General features: G+C 37.1%; 1 pseudogene; it reads left to right on the top strand.

Moving 5' to 3' along the window:
* The first annotated feature begins 4,929 nt into the window (after positions 1-4,929).
* LOC101788899 (olfactory receptor 8K5-like) lies at positions 4,930-9,168 on the top strand (annotated as a pseudogene).
* Positions 9,169-9,739: the final 571 nt, after the last annotated feature.

Below are 9,739 nucleotides of genomic sequence, written 5' to 3'. Positions count from 1 at the left end.
TAGTTGGGTCTTTCTCAGGTTATGGTACTAGAGTAATATTTGCTTCCAGGAATGACTTAGGAAGGATTGCTTCCCTTTCAATTTCATTGAAGAATTTAAGGAGTGTCGGCATTAGGTCTTCCTTGTAATTCTTGTAGAATTCTGCAGTGAATCCATCTGAGCCTGGGCTCTTCTTTGTAGGCAAGGATTTAACTACATTTTTGATTTCATTAATAGAAACTGGGTTATTCAGTAGTTTTACATCTTCATGACCTAGCTTTGGTACTTCGTATGCTTCTGAGAATCTGTCCATTTCCTCTGTGTTACCAAACCTTTGAGAGTAGAGGTTTTTGCAATAGGTGTTGATGATTTTCTGTATTTCTATATGGTCTGTAGTGATTTCTCCTCTTTCATTCCTTATTGCATGAATTGGCGCTTTTTCTACCCTTTTAAAAATAAGGTTGACTAGGGCCTTATCAATTTTATTTATTCTTTCAAAAAACTAACTCTTGGATTCATTGATTTTTTGGATTATTTTTTTAGTCTCTATTGCATTGATTTCTGGTCTGATTTTTTTCAATTTCTTCTCTTCTTTTGGCTTTGGGCTTGACTTGCTCTTCTTTTTCTAGATGTTTGAGGTGTAACATCAGGTTATTTATTTTTATTTGTTCTGTTTTCCTGATGTGTGAACTCAGGGCTATAAGTTTTCGTCTGAGGACAGCTTTCATTGCATCCCACAGATTCCGGTAAGTTGTATTTGTGTTTTCATTTTCCTGTAAGTAGTGTTTAATTTCTTCTTTGATTTCCTCTGTGACCCACTAATTACTCAAGAGTGTGTTATTCAGTTTCCATGTCTTTGTTGGAATTTTGTAGTATCTTTTATCATTAATTTATAATTTCATAGTGCCATGGTCCGATAGCATGCAAGGGATGATTTCAACCCTTTTGCATTTATTTAGATATGTTTTGTGAATTAATATATGGTCTATTTTAGAAAATGACCCATGTACTGCTGAGAAGAATGTGTATTCTTTTGTTGTTGGGTGGAATACTCTGTATATGCCTATTAAGTCCATTTGTTCACAAGTGCAATTTAGTTCTTTTATTTCTTTGTTGATTTTCTGTCCGGTTGAACGACTGTCCATTGGTGTCAATGGTGTGTTAAGAACCCCTGTTAGAATTGTGTTGTTACTGCTGATTTAGTTTCTCATTTCTGTTAATACTTGTTTTATATAACTGGGTGCTCTGGAATTTGGTGCATATATATTTAAGATAGTGATCTCTTCCTCTTGGAGTTTTCCCCTAACCAGTATGTAGTGAACTTCTTTATCCCTTCTGATCATTATTGGCTTGAAGTTCATATTGTCTGCAAACAGAATAGCTACCCCCACTTTTTTTTGGGTTCCTGTTGCATGAAGTATTGTTTCCATCTTTTGACTTTCAGTCTGTGGGCATTCTTTTGGGTTAGATGGGTTTCTTGTAGACAGCATATGGTTGGATTTTGTTTCTTGATCCATTCTGCCAGTCTATTTCTTTTAATTGGTGCATTGAGACCATTTACATTAATGGTTATAACTGTTATATATTGGTTTATTGTTGACATGTTATCTTTCTGCTGTTGCATCTTTGTCTTTCAGTTATGTTTAATTGTCTGCTTTGTTTAGTGGTTTTTTCCTAGATGCTGCTAGGCTGTCTTTCAGTATTCTTTGCAGGATTGGCTTGGTGATCATGTAGTTTTTCAGCTGTCCTTTTTCATGGAAGTATCTTATTTCTCCATCCATTTTGAAGGACAGTTTTGCAGGATACATCAGCCTAGGTTGGAAATCATTTTGCTTTAGGATCTGAAATACTTCACTCCATGCTCTTCTTGACTTTATTGTTTGTGCTGAGAAGTCTGCTGTGATTCTGATCGGTTTTCCTTTATAGGTGATCTGTCTTTTCTCTCTGACAGCTTTTAATATTCTATTCTTTTGTTCAATTTCTGGGATGGTCATTACTATGTGTCTGGGTGTAGTTTTATTTTGGTTATGGCTATTTGGAGTTCTATATACTTCACTGATCTTAATATCGGTTTCCAGTCTCATGTTTGGGAAATTTTCAGTGATTACTTCTCTAAATATCCTCTTGACATCCTTTATGTTGTTCTCTTCTTTTTCATTTATCCCTATTAACCTTATGTTGTTCCTTGTTGCATCATCTTGCAGGTGTTGAATTAATATTTCCTGATTTCTTGTTATTTGTAAAAGATCTTTCCTTTCCTGTTCACTGGCTGCAATCTCATCTTCAAGGTCTGAAATTGTATCTTCACATTCATTGAGGCGATTTTTACAACTTTTGATGGAGTTTTTGATTTCCTGTATATCTCTTTGCATCTGCTTTATATATTCTGTTTGTTTCTTATATTGTTCATCCAGGGATTCTATCTTTTTGCCTCTCTCTTCAAGTTTTTAAACTGTGTCTTCTTTAGATATGTTCAGCATCTCCTTCATTTCTTTTATCATTTCTTCTTTTACCTGAGAGATTATTTCTAGTTTGATTTTCTTTAAGGCTTCCCAGAGTTGCTTCTTTATTTCAGTTACTATGATTTCAAGTATTTTATGTATGTGGCATATATTTTTTTCCATACACATGGCTCCTAGGCTTTCTTGGGATGGGCTGGATGTTTGAGACTGCATTTTTGTCTTTTGTTTTGTCATTTTCCTATATTTTTCAGCTTCAAGTTTTGTTCCAAGTGAGGTAGAGAGGTCAGCCAGGCTGGGACAGAGGTCCCTGCTTCTTCCTTATACACTGATTTCGACAGGAAGTTGAATCCTGGGCCCCAGGAAATGAAAACAGTTCCCAGGCCTTGGGTGGGGTTCCCTGCCTCCACTGGTCTTACCAGACCAACAGGGAGCCAGATGTGGCTGGCCTACAGGCGAGGAGGAGAGTTCCATGCCTCTGCTGAACTTATGCAAGCCACAGGCAGCCAGATCCTGGGCCCCAGGAAGAGAAAACAGTTCTCACTGGCCTTGGGAGGGGTTTCCTGTCTCCGCTGGTCTTACCAGACAAACAAGGAGCTAGAGGAGCTCCACCTGCAGGCTAAGAGGAGAGCTCTATGGAAAAAAATTTTTCAAAATTAAAAAAAATTTTTTAAAGTTGTTCTTCAAGTAAAGGGCTAATACTTAAGACATAAAAAGAACTAAAAAAAAAAAAATCAGATCTCACCAAATTCAAAGCCCCAAACCAAAAATGGGAATCTGAGATCAATACACACTTTTTAGATAAAGAAACACAAATTGCAAAAAAATATATAAGAAAATGTTCAGCACCACTCATCATTTGACAGATGCAAATAACAGTAATGCTGAGATTCCATCTCACTCCAGAAAGACTACCATCAAGAATTCAGCAAATAACAAAGCCTAGTGGGCTTGTGGTGAAAAGGAAGCCTCCTCCACTGCTGGTGGGTGTGCAGACCACTGTGAACCACTGTGAAAGTCATTGTGGAGATTCCTCAAAACCTAGGACTAGAGGCTCCATTCAACTCAACTATTCTCCTTCTTGGTATTTTTTTCCTTGTTTAGGAAGTTTTCTGCCATTACTTCTGTGAACAGGCTTTTTCACGGTGTTTATGCTGTGTACTGCTTTCTTATCAACCCTGATTAATCTGATATTGTAAGATTTGCATCATCTTGCAGCTTTTGGATTGGTTTGCCATGGCTACTGGGTATTTTTAAGATATCTTTCTTTTGTGATTACTAACCAGAGTCCTGTTTTCTTGATCTGACATTCTGTTCTCACCTTCATTCAGTTTGGGATATTTTCAATGGAATTTTTAATCTACTGGATATCTGTTTGAATCTGTCTCATGGATTTCATTTCTTTCCTGTGTTGAGAGGTCATTGTTTCCTTCATTTTCCTAAACTCTTCTCTTTTTTCTGTCTTCTTTAGATTCACTGAGCAAGTCTTTCATTTTGGTAGTCAATTATTCTACTTATCAGAAAGATTATTATCTCTATAGCCTCATGCACCTACCATTTCTGAAAATTTAAGAAAGTGTCTTTGATTTTCTCTACATCATTGTTGTTTTGACTTGTTTGGAGGCTTGGGATTGCATTCTGATTTTGCATTTTGTCATTTTTAATTTTTTATTTTTTGTACCAGGGATCAAGCACCAGGGACCTAGTGCTTATGAGACAAGCACTTGAGCCACTGAGCTAAATCCCCAGCTACTTTTTTAAACTTTATTTTGTTGTCTGTGTCAATGTTTGTAGATTTCTTATGATAGACAGAGTTACTCACTAGTATCAAGGCTTCCCTAAGAAGTGTCTGTTCCTCAGAGATGTCATCTAGATGTAAGTAGTTCTTGTTTTTATGTCTCTTCCAAGATCATTCCTTCTTGATTTATTAAGGGTGAAATTATGCTATGTATTTGACTCAGCACCCAGTCCTTTGATACTGAACTATGCTGATGATAGACAATCACATGGTTATTATATGAGGGAGAACAACTGATTACCAAAGGTGTGACACCATAGCTAAAGTAGACAGTTAACAATAACAGTGACATCAAGCACAACCAAGAATCTGACAAACTACAGTAATTATTATTTTGACACCTTTAACCATAGGAGCAAGATGCATAGCTATACAATAAAATTCAACAGAAATCAGGAAGTTGTATGCATGGAATTTCTCCTTAGCAGAGGATTCATTCTGTTGTGGGAAAATGTAAACAAAACAAAGAACCCAGAAAAAATGAAGAGATACATGGTAGACACAGGAAGAGCAAATTATACTCCATATCAAACTATTAGAATTAGAAGATGAAATTAGTATTCTGTGGTCTACTAGAATAAACATTTTCACTCTATGTACAAGTATAATAATTTTCTTACTGATTCTGAATGAGACACATAACATCTCTCAGAAGAGACACCTGGGTCTCAAAGTCAGATACAACACCAAATGATGCAAACCAGCATCCTTCTGAGTCTGTACACCAGCCTACCTGAGCTGCAGCTCCCCCTGCTCTGGGTCTTCCTCCTCACATAGGTTTTCACACTGGTGGGCAACCTGGGCATGATCGTTCTGACCAAGCTGGATGCTCACTTACACACTTCAATATACTTCTTCTCCTTCTTTTTTTTTTTTTTTGTCTTTTTCATTTTTATCAGTACCAGGGATCGAACTCATAACTGCCTGCTTGCAATGCAGGTGCTTATGCCGCTGAGCTAAATCCCCAGCCCCTCGATATATTTCTTCATCAGGCACCTGGTTGACATGGATCTGGGTGATGCCACTGTCCTCCCAAAGTGCTGCTAAATTTTGTGATGGGTTACAATTCCATTTCTTTTTTTTTTTTTAATTTAAGGAGAAAGAAAAAAAAACAGAAAAAGGGTACGGGTTATACAGAATTTGAGAAAAAAATAAACAATGGGAAATCACTGGTTAATAGATTACATATTGTTATCTTAGAAATAGTTGTTCAAGTTACAAAATTAAAGCATATAAAGTGGACTTTCAAATAGTGAGACTGGAAACAGTTTTGTTCAATGATCCAACAAAACTCAGTAATATGGTTATCTATCTTATACTCTTAAATATATACGTGGTTATATTCTTTAGAGCACTTTCTTTTCCTTTCTTTTGTACTATGACAATTACATATTTTGGGTTTTATTACTGCCACAGTTCTTATTACTTTTTTTTGAAGAGAGTAAAACCAAATGTGACATAACAGAACAGAGTCAGTCAAATCAAAAGGATGGACATAATAGATAATGTAAAAACAAAATACTAGGTGATCAACAATGGTTACCATACTGCCTCTTGCTATCTTAAAAAGAATTGCCTATATCATCAGTTATAATAAAATTGAACAAAATAGTAAAGAATAAAACCAAAACATTGGAGACATTACAGGACTTTAAAAGAAGATAATAGTCAACTAGAATGGGTGCCATAATGATTCTTATTGTCTTCACAGTTATGCTTACACTTTAGAGCTTGGACTATCAAGCAAGGCAGAATAGAAGAAAATCAGTCAAAGCAAGATGGTGAGGGCTATACAGGGTTTGAAATCAAGTTAATAGGAAATCAGAGTGGGTTACTATAATATATCCTGCTATTTTTATTTATTTTTCCCTTAACTAAAAGGATAAAAATGAAAAGTAAGTAATAAAAAAAGGAGATTGAGATAAAAGAGGGCATAACAACAAACCAGCGCAGGTCAAAACATAATGATTTAAGCGTTTGTGTTTCACCACAAGATATTCTGACATAAATGTAGTTACCATAGTCTCTTTCCTGGAAATCTTTGAGTATAACTTTGTATACTATAGCACCAAACATATCAAGACAATGTAAAACCATTGAGAGAATGACAGTATTACAGGGTATTTAAAATCAACTATCGGAAAATGAACAATGGTTTCTGTATAATCTCCTTGTCTATAAGTTTTTGCTTATATTATCACATATAATAAAATCCAGTAAGATACAACCTGTTAAGACCGATGGAGACAGAAGAATAAAAGCTTGATGGGACTTCACAAAGCAAGATGATACTAAATGAGCACTAGCTATTATGATGTCTTGTTTTCTCTAAAATAGCTGTTCCTACCATCCAATCTTCTCTGCCTCACTTCTGTTGAGCTCTTTTTCTGTCATTTGTTGTCAGTTTGTCTTCTTCATTTCTCTTTCTGCTCCATTCATTGTGGCCTCTCTGCCGCTATTTCTGGAATCTTGGTATTTTCCTTTTTTAGAATATCCTGCAGTATTGAAGGATAGAGTTGAAATGTAGAGTTGAAATGGTGGTTGCAAATTCACCTAGTTCCTCTTTATCCTGGAAGCACTTTGATTTTCCATCAATTTCCAGGGACAGTTGTGCAGGATATATCAATCTTGGCTGGAGGTTATTATCTTTCAAAGCTTGAATTATTTCCTCCCATACTCTTCACGATTTAATGGTTTGTTCCGAGAAGTCTTCTGTAATTCTGATGGGTGTTCCCTTGTAAGTAATCTGTTTCTTGTCTCTGACGGCTTTTAATATTTTGTTCTTATATTGGATTTCTGGAATTTTGATTATTATATACCTGGATGTAGCTCTGTTTGGGTTGTAGGTGGCTGGGGTCCTGTATGCCTCATACATCTGAGTGTCTTTACCTTTTGCTAAATTAGGGAAATTCTCTTGGATTATTTCTTTGAATAACTTTTGTAGTCCATTTGTTTGTGTCCCTACTTCTTCTTTTATGTTCTTAATTCTTAAGTTATAGATCCTCTTATCATCTTCTAGCCTTTGTATTATTGCTATTTGTTTTCTTGTTATTTTTAAGAAGTTTTTCATTTCATGCTCCCATATTACAAATTTGCCCTCCAAATCAGATAATCTATCCTTAGTTTCTTTCAAGCTGTTATGCCAGTTTTCGATAAGAGTTTTTAATCTCTTTGAACCTGGTAATCTCTTTGAACCTGCTTCTCGTATTCTATGTTTTCTCTATTTTCTCCATCAAACAATTCTCCCCTTTTTTTCTGTTCTTCCATTCCACCATCTGTTTTTTCTTGGGTGGTTCTTAGCATTTTTCTAACTATTCTACTTATATCTTGCTTTAAGTTGTTAATAAGTTCATTTTTGAACCGGTCTATGAGGCTCTGGATATATCGCTTTATGTCTATTGGTGCTGTGTCTGATGTTGCATGTTTTCTGTCTTCCTTTGCATTTCCCTTTCCTGGAGCAGTGTTCTCAGGATTGCAGACAGAGGATCCTTTCTTGTTGCTTCGTCTTCCCATACTTTTTGTTCCTTCCATACAAGTGAATGTAGGAGGCCCAATTTTTTTTCTCTTTTTTGGTTACAGTTTGTTTGAATTGTGCTGGCTAGGTGTTCCTGCCCACTGCAGTGTACTAGGGAGACACAGACCTGGACAGCCTCTGCTGGACCCACCCCTTCAGGTCAACCTACTGAAGGCTTCACTGCTAGGGTGCACTTCCAGGCACTGGGAACTGGTTTGGGCTAGCCTACTTGGTCTTAGTCAGCAGCGTCATGCAGGCCAGTCGCTCCTCACCAATCCTGCTTGAGAGGGGAATATGCAACTAATGTCACTGCAGTGCCCTGTTCTCACAAGTCTGCCCAGTCCCAGTATGTCCTTTGCTGGAGCCTCCCACTCTATGAAAGGGTTCCTGTTCCACTCACTCACTGCAAGTCAATGTAGGGCTCCCTGCTAGTCCCGCTCTCAACTCCGTTCGCAGATTCCCACTCTCAGAGCTTTTGCGCATATCTCTCCCTGCCCTGCAGATTTGGACGCTCCAACAGCAGCAAGAAATTCTAATCACGGATTCCAGTGGCATGGGTTCTTCCATGCTGAGATTTTATCTGTTCCTGTTATAGCACCAAGATTGGATTTCCAGTTGGTTTCTCTTACATTCATTCCTGGGTTGGCAGGCTGCATCTCCCCCTGCTTAGGACTCCGCGTACTGCACCATTCCTGGATTTTATGGGGGTATCTCAGAGAGCCTCTGTAGCTGCTGCAATCTATCCACTTTCTTCCAGAAGTCCCCAATTGCATTTCTTATCCTGCTTGCACCCTATAGATGGCCTTGTTTGTGATATTTGTTGTGAGTGAACTTTTCATCTTGCCAGCCATGGCCTATGACCACTATGTGACCATCTGAAACCCTCTGTTCTGTAACATCATCATGTCCCAGACCGGTTGCCTTGTGCTGGTGGGCATTCCATACCTCTACTGTGCTTTCCAGGCTCTTCTGTTCACTTGTAAGATTTTTACATCCTCATTCTGTACCTCTCTTCTCAGTCACTTTTGTGATAATATCCCCATGTCACTTATACTGCACTCTAGTGGATGAGATATAGCATCACTGATCAACTGATTTGCAACATTTAACTTGACCTCCTCCTTCCTGATGGTACTATTTTCTTACCTGATGATCCTTGTAGCCATATTTTGAATGCATTCTGCAGAAGGAAGAAAAATGACCTGGGCTTCTCAACTGACTGTGGTAGTGGTCTTTTACAGGACTCTTTTCTTCATGCATATGCAGCCCAAGTCTGCTCAATCCTCTGATGCTGATGGTCCTCTGTGTTCTACACGTTAGTGATCCCCATGCTAACCTCGTTCATCTACAAGTTAAGAAACAAAGAAGTAAAAAATGCCTCTCACAGGGTTCTCATGAAGTTTAAAGTTTGTACTTAGGATGGTAGCCTACTTAAACAGTAGTTACTAAATAGGCCGTGTCATTTGACAAAGTAAAACTAAAAAGGCCTTGTGACTTGATGGCATTCACAATCAATAGGAATGCATATTTTGTCTCCACAGGCAACATTCACAATTATTTACCTGTATAGAAAATTATATTATTGTCTGTACATATTCTTATTTATTTATTTATTTGGTATAGGGAATCCAATTCTTGTGCTTCCCAGGCAAGTGTGGTACCTGAGCTATATCTTAGGCAACCCTCAAATTTTAATTGTGAATTGAATATCACTTTTTCCCCAAATATCTCTGGCTTTTACTCAATCTTACTTCTAAGGGAAGTATTCGTCGAATGAAAATGAATATTATATCTACATCAATGACTTATGTTTTCTTTTTGCATTAATTGCTGTAGTTTAGTTCTTGACAGCTTTCATGTTAATCTTGTTTTTAATTTTGTGTACTGAATCTCAAACTACAGTTCAAAATGTAGGTCGCCTGCATGTGTCCAGCATATATATGGACCATAGGAATATTTCTGTTCAGGTAAATATTTGATTTCTTAAAA

The sequence above is a fragment of the Cavia porcellus genome, unplaced genomic scaffold (assembly GCF_034190915.1).
Source record: "Cavia porcellus strain 051 isolate PalLab524CR breed Dunkin Hartley unplaced genomic scaffold, mCavPor4.1 scaffold_18, whole genome shotgun sequence".
Classification (NCBI taxonomy): Eukaryota; Metazoa; Chordata; class Mammalia; order Rodentia; family Caviidae; genus Cavia; species Cavia porcellus.
The sequence above is the reverse complement of the archived record's forward strand: the minus strand, read 5'-3'. Positions and strand labels throughout refer to the sequence as shown.